Source organism: Myodes glareolus, chromosome 4 (genome assembly GCF_982192425.1).
Source record: "Myodes glareolus chromosome 4, mMyoGla1.1, whole genome shotgun sequence".
Taxonomy (NCBI): Eukaryota; Metazoa; Chordata; class Mammalia; order Rodentia; family Cricetidae; genus Myodes; species Myodes glareolus.
In genome coordinates, this window is record NC_142029.1 from 35,402,402 (window position 1) to 35,425,448 (window position 23,047).

The 23,047-nt window shown below is 41.0% G+C and overlaps 1 protein-coding gene across 2 annotated transcripts in view; it reads right to left on the reverse strand.

The window, feature by feature from the left end:
* Positions 1-20,480, reverse strand: part of Sack1b (scaffolding CK1 anchoring protein B) — a 73,782-nt gene extending 53,302 nt beyond the window's left edge. Inside the window, exon 1 of one of the 2 annotated variants that reach the window (XM_087905381.1) lies at positions 20,394-20,480. The gene's annotated coding sequence lies outside the window, so the exon portion shown is untranslated. Of the gene's footprint in view, positions 1-9,507; positions 9,563-20,393 lie in introns of those variants that run through there. The other variant, XM_048424311.3, reaches the window with a different exon arrangement.
* Between the last annotated feature and the right edge of the window lie 2,567 nt (positions 20,481-23,047).

Sequence of the window (23,047 nt, forward strand, 5' to 3'; positions counted from 1 at the left end):
AAAGACATACATATGAAACTATTAGTCATTATTCTGAACCAAACTATAAGCCACGCATTACAGAGGGCCAAATGGGTCAGTATTTATGCTCATTAATTAATCATGTCGTAGTCACTGGTTTAAGAATAAAAGCAAGTAGGGATCAGTACAAAATAAATGAGCTATGGGCAGCCCTGAGAAGCAGGCTTGCTGCAGCTGCATGTGAGGCCACAGGAAAGGTCCTGCAGCAGAGGATACTTTCATTCCAGCCAAGGCCAACAGCACAGTCAGAAGAACAAAGCAGAAATGAAGAGGGAGGGTACTCAGGAGTCAGGGAGGAAATCTCCGTATACGGGAAAACAGGTTTCTTTAGGTGTGAGAGACTGAGCTGAGAAGATAAGACTGACTGAGCCAGGTGTGGAGATCAGGAGGCTGCCACGGTTCAGCCGAACCAATGAGAAAAGGCTCCACCTCAGACTCATTGTTTCCTGCTTCACAGAGAGAGACACTGGGCTTCACCTCAGTCAGATTAGGGGCCTCTCAGCTGTTTGAAATCCTGATACCGATTGTGGGGATCATAGGGCAGATGCATCCTGGGTTACAAGAACTACAAAGCTGATCTGACCAGAGCGGCTTTGGCAGTGGTTCTGAGCTACTTTAATATTCTATACTTTACTGATCTTTTCATTCGTCCTCCCACTCCAATTCAAACTCAATCTGTGAGGGGCAAGTCTGGAAGTCATTACTCTTCCTCATAACACTCACTCAAGATTCATACAGCCAAGTACACAGAGGAGTTGTGAGTATACAGGCTGATGAGGAAGGCTCAAAAGATCCATTCTCTGCAGAAACTTTCACTGTGAGGAGATGATAGATAGATAGATAGATAGATAGATAGATAGATAGATAGATAGATAGATAGAGTAGATCAATAAGTGATAGGTGGATAGGTGGATAAACGATGGATAGATAGATGGATGAACGGATGGATGGATTGACGGATGGACAGATAGATGATAGACAGATAGATAGATAGATAGATGATAGATAGATTAGATAATGGATAGATAGGTAGGTAGATAGATAGATGGATAGATAGATTATAGATGTCTGCTACCCATTTCAGAGGTTCTTTCAAAACATCATTCATTTCTTGTTTTTGTTATGCATATGAAAATTTTGCAATTGTTCAAAATTAATTGCTGGACTATAGGTACACTGATAAGCTACAAAGGTTAAAAGGACAATGACTACAAAGGAAAACTGTAATTTTAGCTTTATGTTGAAGGACAGGCATAAAGGAACAAAACCTCACTATGAACTAGTCTGGAAAGTGAAATGCTAGGGGTTACTCTACCAGTTAATATGAAATGCTAGGGGCTAATCTAACAGTTAACATGAAATCTGACAATTAACATGAAATGCTAGGGGTTAACCTAATAGTTAACATGAAATGCCAAATAGGAGGCCATTGTGGGAAAGTACAAAAGTCACGTGACCTGAGTTTGGATATTACAGACAAGACTAGGGATAATAATATGTTTGATATCCTTCTTTGGGAACAGTTATACTCCAGATGAGTACTGGAGTATATGATACTGGTTAATCACAAGAGCTGTTTACAAGGATTAATCTTGAAAGGAATAGCTACAAACCAATTTTAATTAAAAATAACAAAGTAAAATCGCTTCTATAAATGCAAGCTCAAGCAAAAGAGCACCTGTGTTTAGTTACAGACTCTGGGTTTCATTTGGATGAGTTTGGCTGAACATTTCGAAAGGTTCTTTAGAATACAAAATTAATTAGGTGTGGCTCTAAATGCAAAACTGAAGAGTACTTTATTAATAATGATTAAAGCAGCTAGGAAGAATGTACTCTTTTAACATAGAAATAATGAGTTGGTAAAAGTAAGTCTCAATGTGGCATAAAAGCTAGACTGAGTACTAGGATTCACTGCTAGTGAAGTGATTATTCATTCTAGAAAAACATACCCTTAAAGTCTATGCATCAAAAAAAAGCGTAAGTACTCTTGATATCAAATTTGAAGTGTCATTTATAGCAAGCAAATAAAAATTCAAAATATAAATTCTGCTAATACAAAGGCTATAAAATAAGCTAGAGAAATAGATTTCACACGTCACTCTGGGAAACCCCACTCAGCCATTATCAGAGAGGCATCCTCCTGCAGTAGATGGGTAGTAATACAGAGATCGACAGCTGGATTACATGCAAAGAATGAGAGATCCTGGAACCCCCAGTACAAATATGGATGTCCCTATCTAATCCCTTCTCTCTTGGCTGAGGTAGGTTTGCAGAAGAGGAGGCAGAAAGATTTTAAGAACCAAGAAACTGTCTTCCAGACACAACAGGGCTAGTGCACATAAGAACTCAGAGACTGTAGCAATACACACAAGGGCTACACATGTTCAAGACAGACAGAAGCCCAGCTCGAGAGGAGGAAATGGCCATGATCATCCATCTCCAAACAAGATGCTATCTCCAACTGACAACAGTTTGGGAAGGGAAAATTTAGTTGTCACCAATGGAATTTTGCTGGGTATATAAACCGCACATAAGGGTAATCTCCATGCCCAGTTGTAGAAGGCCAACATAAAATGAATTCAGTAGTTTTTTTTGTAGATGTTTTATTTCATATTACTTTGTTTTTTATTTTTTTTATCTTCCTGGTCTTTTTGCTTGTATTTTATGATTTCTGATTTTGTGATTACATGTTTTTTTCATGTACGTGTGTGTGAGAGTGTTTGTGTGTGTGTGTGTGTGTGTGTGTGTGTTGTGTGTTATGCTTTTTCATGATGTTCCTACCCCATTTTTTTTCTTAAAGAGGAAAAGAACAAAGACTTGGAGTTGGGTGAGTAGGTGAGAAGATCTGGGAGGATGGGGAAGGGAAACCATTAGGCAAATACATTGTGGAACATTTAGTTAAAACACACACAGAGAGAGAGAGAGAGAGAGAGAGAGAGAGAGAGAGAGAGAGAGAGATGAATGTTGAAATCAAACTTTTAAAGTTTCAAAGGCTTTTTTTTCATCTTTTTCTGTGGTGCATGGAGCATTTTGATGAAGACTAAGGAAGAAATTTATACAGTCTGGAGGTGGTTGTCAAGTAGGAAGGGAGTACTGATAAAGAAAACTAGGGTAAGGAAAAGCACACATATCTAAATGAACACATGAGGGTAAGAATTCCTGTACAGACACGTGAACAAAAAGGGGGAAAATGGCAGCTGTGAGTGCACGCCCATCTTATAGCTTTGAGATGCTGTAATACATTTGAAGATCTAACAACAAAAAAAGTAAACCAGTTTCTAGAAATGCAAGTTTACAAAGAGTGCAAAATGGGTGAACTCAGAAGGGAGAACCTAAGCAAGCGCTGTACAGTTAACGAGGAGGACAACATGGGAACGAGCAGAAAGAAAGATCCAGTGGGTTCCACTTGCTCTTTATTACACAGCTCTCATAAAGGCGGGTCCAACTTAGATGTGTCACTAAAATGTGAAGGCCGTGAACACATTGCCTTTAAATCTCTAACAAACTAACCTGTCTCTTGTACAGAGGTAGATTTAAAACTAATTACAAACTTTAAATCAATTCCTGCAACTTCATTCTAAACTATTAGCATATTTGTATGGACTAAAATGCTGGATGAAATCAAACATTTGTATTATTGGACAAACTCTAACCATAAACCAATCATAAGAAAATTAGGCTTCATTTAGAATCATTTATATTAATATTATATAAAATAATCAATTATATTTTATTTAGAATCAATATATAAAGCCATTAATACATGTAAATATATTAGTATTTATGCCTCTGACATGATTATTTTTAAAAACTTTAAGATTGAACATATTCTAAGTACAATATTAAATAATATTTTCAAGTTATACTTAGAGAAAGTTTATATTAATAGATAAAAAAGTGATTCCTGGTATTGTGTAATTCCATGCACAGATTTTGTTTGAATGACAACTCATATTGAACAATCTTTCTGTCAGGTAAAAACCAGCAATGGTCTTATATTCAATAAATTTTATATGAAGGAGAATATAAAAAGAAAAACTTAGACCCTTCCGCCTTTAAATTTTTATTTGTAGGGGTTGTGTTTCATTTCAAATTTGATTACTAGAACTTTAGAATGACAAAACATCAAGATGCTGCAATTAAATAAACTGTTTTATTATAAACTTGTTTTAATAAGCTGTCAAGTATACGTTAATTTGTACTTCTGGCATCCAATGTCATTATATTTGAAAGTGGCTTCATAATTGCACTTGTGATGAAATAGCTCAAAAACACAAGTTAATCAGCACTCAGGACCACTATAGTCAGATCCTACTCTGCCACAGGTACTAAGAGCAAACATTCCAAAGAGTAAAATTTGTCATCTTCTGGTCCCAGAAATATTAAGCCAGAGCATCTCAGTATCAATTCATTAATCCCAAAGCAAATCCCAGTGGCTCAATACCTAATTATTTTTGAATTTCCTTAACTTTCTAAATTGGAAGATGGGGTAGCAATATCACTTTTACATCAATATAATTTCTGGGTTTATTAGTATTGGCTGTTATTTAGGACATTTGCCATGCCTGATCTAATATAGCAATTTCAGATATTAGGGGCGAAAGCCTTTAGTAAATATTGATAACTTTAAAACATGAACAATATTTGGAAGTCCATATCCGTACTGAAGAATTCCCACATTTAATTCATAGGAATAACAATGAACCAGGAAGGCGGTGGTGGCATACAACATTAATCCCAGCACTCAGGAGGCAGAGGCAGGCCAACCACTGTGAGTTCAAGGCCAGTCTGGGCTATAGAGCGAGTTCTAGGACAGACAGCATTACACAGAGAAACCCTGTCTCAAAAACCTAAAAAATACAAAAAGCAAGCAAGCAAGCAAACAAAAACAAACAGTTCTATAAAGGGCACACAGGATTTGTCTACACAAAGTTTAGAATGGAAGTAAGGTAAACCAACCTTTACCCATTTCCAAACCATTCCTGAATCTACCAAACTTTGAGCACTCCATCAATTACAGTGAATGGAACATGGCCGTCCTGATGCCCTCGTGCGTTGTGCTGTGCTGAAGTGTTCCATTCTTTCTCTGTCCTTAGTAAGTGTAGAAATATTTGGATGAATAAATATAAGCATAGTGATATAACTTTGGATAAATATAAACATAGTGATATAATTTTGGAACTAGATGTCAGATTAAGACTCAAAAATTTTTAAAAAATGGTATTAACATGGCAAAATAATAAACATGAACAGTAGTGGGTTGGGGTGGAGTTTAATTCAGTAATAGAACATCTGCATAACAAATATAAGCCCCCATTTGCCCCAATAAAACAGTACCAAGGTCAACTACAATAAATTTAGAGATGTGAATCAACATTCAAAAGTTACACAAGTACAGGCCTACACAAGCTGTATATTTCATTATTTAATGTAGACTAGTTGAAAAATAAAAATGTTTAATGAAGAAAGTGATCAATTATATGAAACAAAGAATCAGAATTATTGTAAAGACCAAATAAGAAAATAGAAACAGCACAGTGTGTAATGTGGGTTAGCTCTTATTTCTGCTGAAACCTCCACTTAGTGTTGCAAGGGCTTGAAATCTCAAAGTTGCCACCAGGAAAATGGATACATTTAATGGTTTTAACCTCAAAGAGTCTTCGTAAAGATCAAATGAGATTCAACTCCTCACCATTTACAACTCCAAACACTGTTTAAACCTGTTAGGCAGTGACCTGGAAATAATTTCATGTAATAAGAAAGCAAAATGTCAGGGGTGGAGAGATAGCTCAGTCACAGCTTGGTCTTAAAAATTATGCTGTATCTTGTAGACTACTTCCCACTTTCTCTTCTATCAGGTTCAAAGTGGTCGGATTAATGTTGATGTCTTTAATCCATTTGGACCTGAGTTTTGTGCATGGTGATAGATATGGATCTATTTTCATTCTTCTACAGGTTGACATCCAGTTATGCCAGCACCATTTGTTAAAGATGCTTTCCTTCTTCCATTGTATACCTTTAGCTCCCTTGTCAAATATCAGGTGTTCATACATTTGTGGGTTAATACCCGGGTCTTCTATTCGATTCCATAGGTCGACTTCTCTGTTGTTATGCCAATACCAAGCTGTTTTCAATACTGTTGCTCTGTAATAGAGTTTGAAGTCAGGGATGGTAATGCCTCCTGAAGTTCCTTTATTGTATAAGATTGTTTCGGCTATCCTGGGTTTTTTGTTTTTCCATATAAACTTGATTATTGTTCTCTCAAGGTCTGTGAAGAAGTTTGATGGGATTTTGATGGGAATTGCATTGAATCTATAGATTGCTTTTGGTAGAATTGCCATTTTTACTATGTTGACTCTCCCAATCCAAGAGCAGGGGAGGTCTTTCCATTTTCTGGTATCCTCCTCAATTTCTTTCTTCAAGGACTTAAAGTTCTTGTCAAATAGGTCTTTCACTTCCTTGGTTAGAGTTACCCCAAGATATTTTATGCTATTTGTGGCTATCATGAAAGGTGATGTTTCTCTGATTTCCCTCTCTGCTTCTTTATCCTTTGTGTATAGGAGGGCAACCGATTTTTTGGAGTTGATCTTGTATCCTGCCACATTACTAAAGGTGTTTATCAACTGTAGGAGTTCTTTGGTAGAGTTTTTGGGGTCGCTTATGTACACTATCATATCGTCTGCAAATAACGAAAGTTTTACTTCATCCTTTCCAATTCGAATCCCCTTGATCTCCTTATGTTGTCTTATTGCTATTGCTAGAACTTCAAGCACTATATTGAAGAGGTATGGAGAGAGTGGACAGCCTTGTCGTGTTCCTGATTTTAGTGGAATGGCTTTGAGTTTCTCTCCGTTCAATTTAATGTTAGCTGTCGGCTTGCTATATATTGCTTTTATTATATTTAGGTATGATCCTCGTATACCCAATCTCTCCAACACCTTTATCATAAAGGGGTGTCGGATCCAGTCTGTCTGGACACTCACCTTCCTGGACCTGGAGGGAGGGGGGAGGAACATGAACTTCCCAAAGGGCAGGAAACCCTGACTGCTCTTAGGGATGGAGAGGGAGGAGGGGAGGGAGTAGGGGGAGTGGGAGGGTGTTGGGAGGAGGGGCGGAAATGGAAACTTTTATAATTTAATAAAATTACTTTCTAAAAAAATTATGCTAAAAACTGTTGAGTTGCATAGCCTGTGCCTGTGATATTAGTGCTGGGGAAAAAGAAAAGCAGGCCACTGGGGCTCATGGAAGCCAACTGAGCTCCTGTGGAGAGTTTCACAGAAGAGACCTTGTCAATAATAATAACAACAATGACGATGATGATAATGATGGTGGTGGTGGTGGTAGAGGACCTTCCCTGAAGAAAGATCTACACTGCACACATACAAACACGTAAATATGCACACACAGACACACCCACACAGAAAGTAAAATGAAATAATAAAACTCATCATTTAATAAAGTGAATTTTTGTAAATAGAAAATTAATCTATATATAAATTTAGTACGTACCTTCCAAGTTTTTTTTTTTTTTCCTTACTAAGGCCTTTCTTTTTCTGTGGGAATTGGCTGGTGCCACCGATTCAAAGTACCTTGGTGACTCATGGCGGGTGAGAACTTAGGTCTGTTAGTAACCAGTTAGAAGTCTCCCACAATCCCAACTTCACAGTGCAAGCTGGATTCTCCCTCTGTCTGGGTGTGCTGTGCAGTGAAGCTTCAAGGCTAGACTAGACCTCCTTCAGCTGTTTCTGTCCCCTGTGTCCTAAATATTCAGGCCCAAACACTCCTGTAATCTAGACCAAAGGCCTCTAAATCCCATGACCTCACATAAGATTTCAGGCCATCTGCTTCTAGACCTAAAACATTTCACCCAGCAGGCATTACTTCCTCCAACATTTTAAAAATGTACACAAGATTTACAACCAGAAGAATGTAAGCAATCATTTTGTGGATTGTCACTCCCTGAACCTAATAAGTTTTGGATTTTTTATAAAACCTGTTCTATACACTTCAGTACTTATTAGAGAATAACATATTAATTGCTTATGCAACAAGTTCTGCCTATAAAATAAGCCACTCTGGTGTCCTCATGAGCTGAAAGGCATCAAGGACAAGGAAAATGGATCAAAAGGCAAGGAATTCTGACATAAGACACAGAATGGGGTTTTACGTCTGGGCAGAATACTTTCTCTAAGCAGATGATGGCCTAGGCATCTACATTTTAGGTTTACTATCATCTTGAATTAACATTGAACACACAAAAGACTGAATTTGTTTTTCATATGTGTATCCATTTGTTCTAGGACTACTGGAAAGACATGTTTCCCACTACACTCTTCAAAGCATGAACTGTTTATCTGCCAATTGAAAATCCCATACTGCATAAAAGACTATCAATTTCTGAGTTTGTTTCTCTTTCATGGATGTCTTTGTTGATCTGTATGTCAGTTTCAGAGGTCTGGGATGCTATCGCTTACAGTAAAATAATGTAAGCTCTCCACTGTTCTCTCCTTGAAAACTGTTTAGTATGTTCTGGGCCTTTTACATTTTCAAAACTATTTTAAAATCAACCTGAAAATTTTCACACTAAATTATCGCAAAGGATGCAACTTAGGAAGGGCCAAATGAAAAAGATACACAGGGCAAGATAAGGGACAATGAGGAAAGGGAGCTCCAAGGCCTTAGGGGCAAGTTTCATCCCAGTTCTACCCCTAGCAAGTCAACACCTCCCAAAGAGGAAGTGCTACAAGTTTCACTTCTAGCCTGCTTCTTAGTTTATGAATGTTAAGCAAACATCATAGCATCAGAATGCAAAGACAAGACAGGAAGGCCAGAAGCTGCATGAAGTCCTTTCAAGGACACTCAGAAAAGCTTGCTGTAGTTTAGTAGGCTGAATAGAACACACACACACACACACACACACACACACAAGCAAAATTGTAATTCAAGAAAAGTTTTCTAAAAACCCAATAAATAATTCTCAAAATGAAGGTGGGTTTTCACTTTGTTTTGGTTTCTTTTTTTGAGGAAGGTTCTAATGTCAAAGGTCTCATATGTGATAGAGGACAAGAAGGCTCCTTTGGATAACAAGGATTAGTTAATGTCAGAGAGAGTGTGGCAGGGTATGGAGGGAGAAGGAGAATTTCTGGGACTTGTAATCTGAACCTTGGCCTCCATCTTTGGAGGCCCCTCCCCCGTGCCCTTCGAACTTTGACCCCTCCAAGGTAACAGGACTACCCTGAAAAAAATGAGGGAATATACACTAAGACATTTGGAGAAGGGGACAAGGGGTGTCTTGCCCTTTGGGAAAGTGTTTAAGGAATATTTTATGTGGGGGGAGGGAGTAAAGGGGAAGATAACCTTGGGCGTGTTCACTGGACATCCAAAGATGAGTCTTAGCCCTTTGGTATCTTTGGCCTCTAAGTTCTTACGTGCCTGTCATTCTCCAAAATTAGACTTTTGATTTAAAAACTCAGGTAGACTGCTTACCTCTCCCTGTAGCGGCAGAGATCCCAACCCAGAATCTACAGGAAGCACCAGCTGCTGGAGATAGGGAGATAAGTTACCTGGCCTGTGGGAGATAGCATTCCTCCCCTGAAGTACCTTTGTCCTAGGAGTCTGCCACAGAGTGAAAGACATCTTGCTGGCTAGGCGCCTGCTGCTATCTGTAAAGCTGACTTCCGGAAATGTGCTCTATTATATATAGTTATATAGTTATATATATATATATATATATATATATATAATGTGTGTGTTATAACGAGATATATATATATATATATATATATATATATATATATATATGTTATCTTACAGCTAACATCAAGTAGTTCAGGCTGACTTTGTGATCTAGAACCTGCTATTAAGCAGAGGCTGGCCTTGAACTCAGGGTCCTCCAATTTATACCTCTTATTTTGTAAGACTACAGACATGTAGCAGCACATCAGCTCACAAAGGAGGTTTTCTCTAAGTGGTACTTCTACAGATTTTATTTTTTGAAACCTCTTTCCACTTTTTTATAATTCAAAAAGTTTATTAATGAATATATATCGGCAAATCAATCCCACACCAGTTATGTTTTAAGGGGTTATTTATTTTGGGGGGTAAAACTTACATACACCATAAACCGTCAGGAAGGGAGCCTAGTCGCTGGAGCAGGAGCCGGGACCAAGCGCCGGAACCAAGAGAGCCTGATCCGGGATCTGTGTCTCTTTTTAAAAGAGAAATATACCACGCCCCAGTAGGCTGGTATTTCAGCGGCTATTGGCTGACGGAGCGGAAGGTGCTCCCCGCCGCACTGTGGGCTCGTGCTTCAGTGGCTATTGGCTGAGGCAGCGGAAGATACTCCCACAACAAATATACATTATTTTTGTACTGAAGAAAAATAAATTTTAAAAGAAGTACTTCAGAAGTTATTATGAACTAACACAGGCATTTAACTGATGGTGATCTGTGATTCAGAACTCTACATATAAAGCTGTTTCATAATCCTTACACAGCAATGTAAACAGTGCAGAGTGTCCAGAACCTAAAGTTATTGGGATATACCAAATCCAAGAAATAAAAAGAAGGAAGGAAAGGAAGGAGGGAGGGAAAGAAAGAAAGAAGGAGAGGAGGAAGGAGAAGGGAAGGAGAGGTGGAGGGAGAGAGAGAGAGAGGCAGAGGGGGGAAGAAAGAGCAGAACAGAATGGGCTGCACTTCACTGGAACTTAGCAAGGAACTCCAGGCACAGAGTTGCCACTGCCCTCCGTACCCAGGTCACACATCAGCAGCATCCCAACTGTCCTCTTCAGCACGCTTTGTGAGGGCAATAGTTGCGTCTGTCCAGCAAAATTCTTAAATCTCACTACATAACTGCTAAATGCTAGGCTAATGATATATACTAGAATAATAACACACTACCTTAGCGACTTAAGTGTGACACATTAGAAAATGCTGCAGCTGAATTTAAACACTGAACCATCGACACAGAACTTCTTAAGAGTCAAGCACACAGCTGTGTCTATTAAGTGGAGGTGTTGAAGTAATAAAAATACACACAGCTTCCAAAAGAACAGTGCAGATACAATGGGTACTTGAAAGCAATCAATAGGGCAGTCTCAAAAGGCAAGTATTAGTTTCATCTACACCTTGTCAGAATAATAGAGATAGTGAATATTTGTGTGGGGGGGGTGTGGTCCTGAAGTCTTGTATTTTCATGTCTTAATTAAAGTCATTCTGCAAACAGCTTGTGTACATTTAGGTTAATCATAATGAAAGTTCTAAACTCTATTTTCAATACAAGTAGGGATTCTTAAGAGGTGTCAGGATGAGTCATTTTTTGTGTCTTGTATGGGTTTTACTTTTTATAAAATTATTTCATAATGAAGAGTGAGTATTAAAATTAATTACAGTTATGTAGTTTGGTGTATCATTAATTGCAGTAAGCTGTATTGGAGTTAAGATTCTAATTTCTCACCACACCCTTTGGTCATAGGACACAGAGAAGTCATCAGCCAGATGCAGAGGAAGCAAGGTGAGACTGCCTCACTGAGAAAAGGTACCAAAACACATGACTAAACATAGATAAGAATTATGTGTTAATTTAAGTTGTAAAAGCTAGCTAATAATAAGCCTGAGCTACTAGGCCAAACAGTTTATAATTAATATAAGCCTCTGTGTGTTTCTTTGGGACTGAATGGCTGTGGGACTGGGTAGGACAGAAACTTCCGTTTACAGAACAGAGCTTGAAACCCTCTACTGCCTAGTTTTCCTGGTGTCAAAGATGTCATGCAGAATGCTAGGGGACAGAAAACTTTTCAAGGCTCTTGCCTAGCTATAGAATACAAGTACTACAATACCTACTCACTGTGCATAGTATGTCCATTGGTGCCATAGTGGCACAATCATTTTAGAGATAACCAACTGCTTTGCTGCTAAGCTGCCTTCTAAATACTTACGTTTACATTTACAAACTAATCAAACTCTCAGCACGAAGCAGTACTCTCTGCAGAGCATGGTCAATGCAGAAACTCAAACCTGGTTAACACGCTAAGAATAAGAGACTGATGAATGTTCAGTATTAAGCAATCTATCTCTATCAACACTCACACCACAACCACCCCATACTAAGGCACAGTATGGTGGCACCGCAAAAGGCAGCAAGAATTTAAGAGCTGGAGAATGGGTCGAGTGACATGAAAAGCCATCATCCAGATGTGACATTGCTGTGTTAGCCATGAACACATGGCAGCTATGGATATCTGCACAGGATTGTGCCCACTAGTCTTCCACTACTGGCAGAGAAGCTGACCACTAAGCCCCATCCTCTCCTAAGGAGCATATGACAGTTGATGGTTGCTAGAGAAAGGAATGTCTTCGTCTTTAATGGTGTAGCCACTAGAGTATTAGGTATGAGGGAGTTTGTTCCTGGTGGGGAGGGGGAAGGATGGTACTAAAGGGTCATGGGTAGGGAACATAATCCCAATACAAAATCCAAAAGGAAACAAAAGATTAGTTTGCAACTTGACGAAATAACAAGTAATGTTTTGAGTTATCGGATAACTCAATCCTCCAGTTATGAATCCAGATTATTAAGAAACATGTTTCTCTCTCTAAAATGAAAACAGGTAAAAATGAGAAGAGGATGAAGGACATTTTTTCTTGGACATTTTTTCTTTGAGACACTGCAGGTGTGGGGAAATGATTTTACGATAGTGATAATCCAGAGTGCAAAAGGTCGCTGAAAGCCACTGACACACATCCTAATGCTGGGTTCTGGAAAAGGTTAAGGATTCCCTCAAAGCTCATCAGAGGTACCTGTTTCCCAGTTGCCAATGTTTAGGTGAAGGAGTTCTGCTTACCCGTTTTCTCTCATCTCATTGCTCACCTCAGAACAACCTCACCCAGTGTTAGATCCATGGACCACTGGCGAAACTTTTGAAGCTGTCTGTTCTGCTGAGCTCCCACCCATATGTTCCTTGACTTGTGGGCACTTTCCTGGATATCCAACAGATTCCTTCCGTTTACCACCCCAGTAATCACTATTTCTGTACCAGTTGTTTCATGTGCCTGGAATGTTTTGTGTTTACACTGCTTTCTTAGTGACCATTACTAATCTCCTTAGAGGGGTCTCCTAGACCCCTTGTTTTAAAGGGGACCCATCTTCACCCCATGCTTACTCTGACCACCTCACTTTTTAAAATAAGTGAAACAGTTGTCACCTGCATAGGCTCTTCAGAACAGGAGCTCTCTAAGGACCTCTGAGGGGGCTGTGTTCACTTATCAGGGGGCTGTGCTCCCTTATCAGGGGGCTGTGCTCACTTATCAGGGGGCTGTGCTCACTTATCAGGGGGCTGTGCTGACAGTGCTGTCATAGATAAGGCTGGGTCTCTTGAATGAAATTTTAAATTCTATTCACTAAGCAATTATACAGGAGAAACAAAAAATGTACCTTGGGTCTCCCATCTTGTTTTTTCGTGACTGTCTTCCTCACTTTTAAGCACCCTCTATAGATTCTCGAATGTCAGAACCTTAATAAAATGTACAACATATTTGGACAAAGCACTGTAGGCAAGAAGTGGCCCTTGGTGCTAAAATATTTGACACGTGTCATAAGCACTAATGTCCCACTTTTTGAATTTGCTTAAAATAAAAAGCTGTTTTGGGGACATGTTGGCATTTACAGACAAATGGTAGAGGGAAGAATAGCAAATATATGCTGTGATATGAACTCTTAAAACGGGGTTTCAAATAATTTTCGCAAAGGCAGTGCACCTCATCTATGAAAAGGCAAAAGCCTGCAAACTACATGTCACAGTGTGCAGAGACACACGGAGCAGCTGCAGGCTCATTTTTAAAATTCCTTTATGTTACATGTATGAGTGTTTTACATGCATGTATAGCTGTGCAGCATGTGTCTGTTGCCTGCAGAGTCCCGAAGAGGATGTTGGATCTCCTGGAACTGGATACAGACAATTGTGAGCCACCTGTGGATGCGAGAAATTGAACCCTGGTCCTCTGGAAGAGCAGCCAGTAATCTTAGCTGCTGAGCCATTTCCCTAGCCCAACCTCAGGCTCTTAAAAAGAAGCTTGAAATGGATACAAATCATGGAAAGTATGTCTGTGAAGACAAATTTAGACAACTAAAAAGCCAAGAAAAGTGTCAATGTTAATATTAAGTTTCCCACAGTAAGACATGGGACACTGATCATACATGTAACAGGGACATCAGCCAGGGTCTACTGCTCCCACCTAGTCACCGATCTCGGGACTCACTTTTAATCAAGCGTGCTGAGGCGTATATGCTATAATTGAAATAAAAATGGTTTTCATTTGACTTTTTACCCCCAGAAACTCTCAATGAAAATCTGAAAACTAGCCTCCTCTTGTTTTCAGACATGTTTTCTCAACAGCCTTATTGGCTTCTTTCATTTGTCTATAGTCTACTCACACACACATAGGTGTTAGTCAATAAACTATAGCCCAAGTACGTAAACTGGTGTTGGGCTTGGATGTCTAGGCCTGCGAGTCCCTGAAAGCAGAGTGACCCCAGGAGACCAAAGAGTAACCAAGCTGGTGTTCAAAGACTCATGTCACAGGTCTAAACCATCAGAAAACGCATCTGGAGGCTACTGCTTTTGTTTGCTCCCATGCCCAGGTCGGACTGGCAGCGATGTGGGGCAAGGGGGAGGGGAGCTTACACAGTTCTCAAACTCTGGATCCTTGCTGTTGCTCTGTACATGTTGCCTAGGTGCATATATTTTTATGCAAATGTGTCAAGTCTTGCTTTTTTGTTTACTCTTCTGCCACGCAAAGCTCTGATTTCACAACCAGGTCATGTGCACGCGGCATGCCTAATTAACATGCTCAAAGGCTCTGGTCACATATTTGGGAATTTTCATTTTGTAGCACATGACCTCGGAAAGGTCTCCTTCATTATTTTCTCTCTTGCATTTCAAATTGCAGCTCTTTGACACACAAGATTTAACATGCCGAGTGGAGTGACTCGACTCCACCGAGGATGCAATGTCAGGCTGTTGGAGGATTTGATACTAACAGCAGAACTGAGTCAGGGCTTTGGATTTAAGTCAACGTGACTGACTTCCCAGAGAGTAAGAATGGGTCCATTGCTGAAAGACCAGAACTTTCCACCAGACCCCTTCTTATGACACTTCCAATGGAGAGATTGACGTCTCTTTCTTCTCTTTGCTTGACACAGAAATTGCACATATATATTACAACTTTGAATTTATTTCATTATTATTTTACTACTGTGATGAATTTTCAAGGCTAAACAAGAGATACAAATGAACTGCCCTTATATCCTCTACACTTTGTGACTTTAAACATATATAGTAATTTTTCGTTGTTCTTGAGAATTTCATAAATGAATACAATGAATAATGATTTGATCCTCACCTTCATTTCCAACCTCCAATCTTCTCCAAAATGGTCCCCTCTTGACCTCTCCTTTTCTTTTCTTTCTTTTGTTTTTGTTTCTTTTTTTGACAATCCACTAAGTCTAATTGGAGCCATCTACAAGTGTCTGGGTATAGGGTCATACAATGGAGCATGTGAAATCTACCACTGACCACATATTCAAAAAAGAATGAATCTCCCTTCCCTCTACAGCTAATAGCGCCTCAGTAAATTACCTTTGAACAGCCTGGACTTTTTCACATAAACACTGACATACAAAATACTTTTTCTTTCAAATAATTTGATTGCCAAATATTTTAACTCACTGCACACTGGGCTGTGGGCATGCCATGCTGTGTCTTTCCCAATCATTTACTTTCATTGTCTTACTTCCACAATTATTTGAGTATTATAATGCAAGATGAACTTCTAAGTTTGGGGAAAATAGAAAAACCAAGTCCATATTTTAGTAATATTCACCTCATAAGGTAAATACAATTTAAGCACAGAGAGCATTGGCTGGCCATGCCAAATGAGGCAGAGCTTTAATTCTAAGCAGAAGATCATTGTGCATACTTTCTATTGGGAAAGAAAGGACTCACCATTTTAAATATGCAAAATGCTATAAATATTTTGATTAATATTTTAATCAACATTCAAAGAATGACTCTTTTTTATGTAATATATTAGAGATTCTATGGACAAAAGTTTAATTTCTAAAATTTGCTTTGCATTTGACTTCTGTACAATGTTGTAGACTTTTGGAACCTTACATCCTCTCCTGATAGAGATGACAGGCCGGCATCAGATGGAGCAAGGGGGAAAACAACAGACAGCGTAGACAAAGAAATGAGAGAAATAGGAAACGCATGAGAAAGGAACAGAACAGAAAGAACAAAAGGAGCAAAACAAGAAGCTCTTTTGATGAGCAGTAGAGGGAGAAAATGGGAAGCGAGGGTGGCGACTGAGAACAAACCACACAGGACGCAGCAACACAGCCATGCTACACATTTCCCCAGCAAACGAATCAGAAATTCCATTTATTCAAGGAAAACACAGTTCTTTCAAAACATCAAGAAACAGCTGCTAAATGAGTCAGAAAAGACTATGTGGAGTGACTATGCAGAGCACTGAGCTGAGAAAAATTAAAGTCATGATACTTCTGCGTGCATATCGATGGCAGCCCAGACCAAAATCCCATGCTGGATGATTCTATCACAAGCCCTGGGATGGGAGATGCCACTCTTTGGTGCTCCCAGACTTCCCTTTCCTTCCCCAGTGAACAATGTTCATGCTACCACAGAAGCAAGCTGAGATTAGCTAGCACCGAAAACCTTCCGAAATGAAACTACGACACGAAAAAGGGAAATCACGAGCTTCCTGGTGACACACATTTCAGTGTGCTCTCAGCGGGAAATGACCACAGGGCATTTCGGAGCACAGTGGGACAAAGGAGAGATCACATGGCGCAAATATTACACAGCCGTAGGAAACCTGAAAGTCGGTAGAATCAAATACTTTATCCAAATCTGCGCATGTTCACTTCGAGAGTGATTAATGAATCCATACAGAACCCACAAGCACCTGCAGCATTCATCTGTGTGTATGAACCACCACTCTCAGCTCTGTCAACTGGGAGGGCCCTGATATCCAAGAAGGGTGTCTTGCTTCTAGTTCTTGGTGGGATTGGACAGCTTGGAATACACTGGTGAATATTTTTAACGAATGGACAGTGTGAAGAGCACAGATATTATCCATTTCACGTCGTCATGGCTGTAAGATGTTTGTATGAACTCTTTAGCATAGATGCCTGCCAGGACAGGAGACTACACGTGACCCCATGCCAGTGTTCAAGGTAAGCTGGTCATTAATTCCTACTTCACTTTCACCGGGGATGAGCAGTCTAAAAGCTACAGGATATACAGCTCAAATGATAAATATCAAGTGCCCCAGCGGGTAGCTTACCCCTCTTCTAGGCGCAATGCGACAATATAACAAAATAAAAATCACACAAAAATTAGATGTCCCCAGAGGAAAAATGTCCTCGAGTCATGCATGATCGTGTGACTAAAGGACTCCCCAGCATAGACATGCCCAGCGAATATCCCCGCTGTTAGGATCTTTTCCTCGGGTGATAGGAAGATTATCCATTGGTTAGGGTCAAGTACCTGCCACCAAGCAAGTGTGAGGACTGAGGTTGGGATTCCCAGCACCAAAAGAATAGCCAGGTAGAGAGCCTGAAACCACCATGCTGGGCGATGGGATCCTCAGAACTTTCTGGTCAGACAGTCTAGCACAATTTATGAGCTTCAGGTTAAGTGAGAAATCTTGTATGAAAAATAAGGTGAAACTCAAGAGGGGAGATAACCTGACATTTACCTCTGTTCTCCGTGTGAACATGCAGTTCAGGTGGAATATAGCACACAAGGGTGCACACACAGAAGCACGATCTTTTCAACCCCATTCATCTTCCACAGAATCACAGCCACTGAAGAACCCTTTTCCTCCCCATCCTCATTTTGTCTCCCTCTATATATGTTAGTCTTCCTGATTTATTAACGCAACCCCCACCCCCCAGCTTGTCCCTCCACTTGTAACTCCTGCCAGTGGATCCTCCATTGCCATAGCTCCTGTCTCAAGTGACCACAGCAATCATCCTGCCAATGGCTGGCAGTACCCTCCTCTCTGGAAGGTACTGAAGTACCCCTACTTATGGGGCCTGGGTTACTTCAAGACAAACACCATAGAGAATCGCACTATCTCTGAAGGCTCTAATACATTTTCTCAGAAAAAAAAATGCTGAGTTTGATTTTAATTGGACTTAAGTGATATTTGTACAAAATTTTATTCATAGCATCCCCAAGCCTCATTTTCCGTTTAGAAGTGTTTGATGAGAAAGAGGGATTGATTCTGACCTGCAGGTGAGAAATTCACCAATAAAACTCTAAAACACAATGCACAGAGTAGAATTTATGGGACCAGAAGTACCTTTCACATCCGTCAGTGATAGTGTATTAAACAGAGCTGATTTGCAGACACTCACATCAGACAAGTTGCAAAGGGGCAGACAAGCACACTTACCCAACTAGCTAGACAAGGGTAACTTGTCACTTTGCAAATAATTAGTCAAATTCAATTAAGTGGGCACTTCTTGAAAGGTGTCCTATGACCAGATTCACGCTTTGGAGAGCTCTGCTTTACTGGGGCCAGAGGTTCTTCCTCCACAGTATTCTCTTGGTTAATGTTACATGTTAGAAACTTGTTATGACCTAGCATAGCTGAACAGGGTGTAAGCAGAGGAGGGCTGCAAGGTGAGAGTGTCATCTTGAGAAAATACTCATAAGGGCCGTGAGACATCTTAGCCAGCAAAAGCCTTGCGGTGCAAGCCTGGACTACCTGGGTTTATTCAGGAACCACCTCACCAAACCCCTCTACACATTTATCACACACGCACACGCATACACAATAAAATAAATACTTTCAGTGAACAAGCCACACCATAAACTTTAAGAAATGTGAATGCAGGAAAAGACAAAGAGAAAAAAATCGTATAAATTAATTATTCCACCCCAAGATTTTTTTTGTAAATTATGAAATAAACTCAAGCATAATCGCAAAAGGCATCACTGAGTCAGCACCAGGGGTGTGGTTTGTCTCTGCATCTATGCAATCCCTTCGTCAACCGTTCAACTGAGCTACTTCCCACAGTAAATTCTGAGCAGCTGCGGTCTCCACCTGCCAGGCTTAGAAAGGAGATCCACCCATCCCCTTGGGCAGGCTCTGCAGGGTGCACCAAGCACTCTTAATAGGAGTATACACCCCTAATGCCCTAGACTAACAGCAAAGGGGTGGAATCAGCAATCTGAAGGTGTGGGGACAGCTACCATGCTTGGAACTAAGAGTGGAAGCCAGGAGAAAGCAGACAGATCTCCGCCCCACCTTGCAATCACCCCCATTCTTTACTTTGGAAAACTACAAAGTGCTTTCTCTGCTAAGCACCTCTCATCACTTGTCTCCTTTCCCTGCTGCTTGTCAGCACTGATTCAGCATCAGTCAGATGTCCTTGGGCTCTTGGGCTTGTTGGGATGAGAAAGGGAAAGAAGGGAGGTGTCTGCCAGTAACCTGGATGATTTTAGTGGGTTGAGTCTGAAAATGGGCTGTGGGAAATTATAGTCTTGCTTCAACGGCTGGCAACCAGAGCGTCTTCTTGTCAGTGTCCTGGTCTCTTGATATGTATTTATTTAGTCTCCACCTCTAGATCAGAGACCTTGCAGACTATAACCTTATCACACTAAGCATAGCCAACATGCCACCAGCATTGCCATAATCTCCTGTCTCGGTCCTAAGAAGCACTACTAACATACTCACAATTCCGACAACTAGCAAACCCTCTCCACTGCCCTCAAGCACAGGAAAGACAACAGACAAAACAGGCCTGAAGTCTCCAAGACCCTTTCCAGGAGCCACCTCCTGCAGTCACACTTTCCTCTTGAGGTTACAACCTACAGGAGCAGATTCCCGTGTATCAGAATCATCTTGGAGAAATCAGTGAGGTCAACGACCCAAGGCATGCCAACCGGAATCATAAAAGTACTGGTCTACTACCCAGCAGAAAGTGGATCTTACAAAACTCTTCCTCTTCATCTTCTGCTTGGCCTTTGAGCTCTCTGCAGCCTAGCTCTGGGCTTCCTGGTACTCCTGGCCCTGCCACTTCCACCCTCCTCCCTCGCTCTCCCCCCTACCCCTAGACCCTCGTCCTCTCCAGTCCTCTCCAAGGGTCCTCCTCTTCAGCAGGAAATACACCAAGCGATCCCGGTGGGCGGTGCCTGTCCTCTATCTAGACCGCACCTCCTAAGTCAGAGACTTCACTTTTCAAACTTTCCGACTCTCTCTCCCCAAGTCCATAAAGAAGGAAGAACCCGGGATAGCACCCCGCACTCCGCAGGCCGCTTCGGTACCCCGCACTCCAGACTCACCCTCCACCACCGCCGCCGCCGCCGCCGCCGCGCCACTGCGAAGGTGGCGCCCAGGAAGCCGGGCGGAGGGAGGCGCACCTGCGCGGGCGGGAACTGGCCGCACCTCCCGGGCGGTGCCGAGCGTGTCACCAGGGGGCGGCGAGTTGCAACAGGTCCCTATTCTCCACACTGCGCAGCCCGCGTGGCTGAGCGCCCTGTCTGAACTCAAAATCCCAGCCCTGCACACAGCAGCCTTTCTTTTCCTCCTCCCCCGCCGGGCTGGGACGCTAGAACAAGTCCGGACACTGCAAGCAGGGACCCGGAAAAATTCAAGCTCACCTGGGAAGAAGGTGGACCTTTGAGGAGGACAAGAGTGCTTTCCGCCAGGCTCTTGGACACTGGAATGCACCCTGGAGCCCCAGCGAGAAACAGAGTTGGTTCCCTCCAGGCAGCAGCCTTCAACCAGAAGCCCACAGCCCACAGCCAGCAGCCCTCAGCCTGCAGCCCGCAGCCCACAGCCGCCCCCCCCACCCCGCTGTTCAGACCCCCTACCTGGTTTGGAAAAGACACAGAGGTGGAACTGTGTTTGAACAGGATTTCGAAAAACATTGGTTTGGGTATGGATTTTTTACTGTATTGATTACTTGGGAGGAAAGGACAGGATTTAAAACAATCATTTAAGCTCACTCAGGGTACAATGGGGGAAGCAGGGACTGCAATTTTATTTGAACAGAAACAGCAGTAAACAAAAGTTTTATTCCCTTACCTCTCAATTAATGCCATGAGTGTTAAGAGGAACCTGTATAAACACAAGGCCATCAAGATACAACCATTGCAGGCAGTGTTACAATTTCAGCCTATCAGGTCTGGAGAGGTGACTCAGTTCAAAATAGCACCGACTGCTCTATGAAAAGACCTAGGTTCGATTCCTAGCACCACAAGACAGTTCACAACTGTCTATAACGCCAGGATGAAGGAATCCAGTGTCCTCTTCTGGCTCCTGTGGGTACCGTGCATACAAATGGTGCACATACTTACATACATGCAGGCAAAATACTCATACACATTAAATTTTTTAAAAATATTTTTTTCCAATGCAGCCTAGCACAGAAACATGATGTCTAAGGGTCAAGATAAGCACACTTTCATCTTCTGGCATGACACTTCAGTTATCACAAAATGAAGTTAACCTTTAAAATGACTTTTAGGGAAAATATTAAACTGTTAGAAATTGAGTTTGGCCAGTACTGAAGAACTGGTTTAAGCAGGAGAATGAAATTTACATAGTCTAGAATGGTAAGACATTACAACCTAGGCAAAGAGTATGTTCTAGCATAGACCAGGGTTTGTGGCATCTGACTACTACAGTTTCCTTTCTTCAAAACAATGCAGAGAATTATCTTGCTTTACACATTAAAGTTTTTCTTCTGTTCCTACTAATTCCTTTTGTTCTCTCAATTATATTTTTTTGCAGCCTGGTCTTTACAGACAAGCACCATGTTTTGACTCAGGCCATGTTCCCACTGACAAGTGTGCATCCACTGCCTTCAAATATAACTGGAGATTTTTATCATCAGTCTCATGTTGGGACTGAATCCAAGGTCTTAGGTACCACCGAATCTCATCTCATTCATCATCATCTCTTCTTCTTCTTCTTCTTCTTCTTCTTCTTCTTCTTCTTCTTCTTCTTCTTCTTCTTCTTCTTCTTCTTCTTCTTCTTCTTTTCCTTTTTCTCCTCCTCCTCATCCTCCTTCTCCTCCTCCATCTCCTCCTCTTCCTCCTCCTCCAACTCCACTTCCTCCTCCTCCTCCATCTCCTCCTCTTCCTCCTCCCCCAACTCCACCTTCTTCTCCTCCTCCTCTACCTTCACTGTCTCCTTCTCTTCCTCTTCTTCCTCTTTTTTTCTCTATATCTTCTTCATCCCTCCTCTCTTTATTGTTTTGTTTGTTTTGATGCAGAATTTCATATATCTCAAGCCAGCTTTATGGAACTCTTTATGTAACAAAGGCCCCCGACCCCAGAATAAGAATGATTGGTTTTAGAAGTCTGTGCCACATTGCCCAACTCTAAGATACTTCTTAAGATTAAATTTCTTTTACATTTGTTTGGGGATGAGGCCACATGCATATAGAAGAAACATGTTGAGACTACCTTAGTGTAGATGCACTTAACTTACATCTCAATTGTCATGGTTTTGTGTGTGTTTGTTTGTTTCCAACTTAACATAAGTTATTTTCAACTGGGAAAAGGAACTTTAACTGAGAAAATGCCTCCATCAGATTGTCTGTAGACACGCCTTTGGGTATTTTCTTTATTAACAATTGATGTAGAGTGCCCAGCCCACTGTGGGTAATGCTATCCTTGGGCAGGTGGACTTTGGTTGTATGAAAACACAAATTGACTATCACATGAGGGGGAAGCCAATAAGCAGAATTCCTCTGTGGTCTCTGCTTTCATTCCTGCTTCCAGGCCCTGCCCTGAGTCCCTTCCCTGAGTTGAGTTCCTGTTTTGGCTTCCTGCCTGAAGCTCCTGCCTTGGCTTCCCCTGATGATGGACTGTAATCTATAAACCAAAGAAACCCTTTCCTGGTCAACATGAATTTCATCAGGTTGTTTATCACAGCAGTAGAAATCAAAACTAAGATAGCCTATTTTCAAAAAAATATACAGACTAAA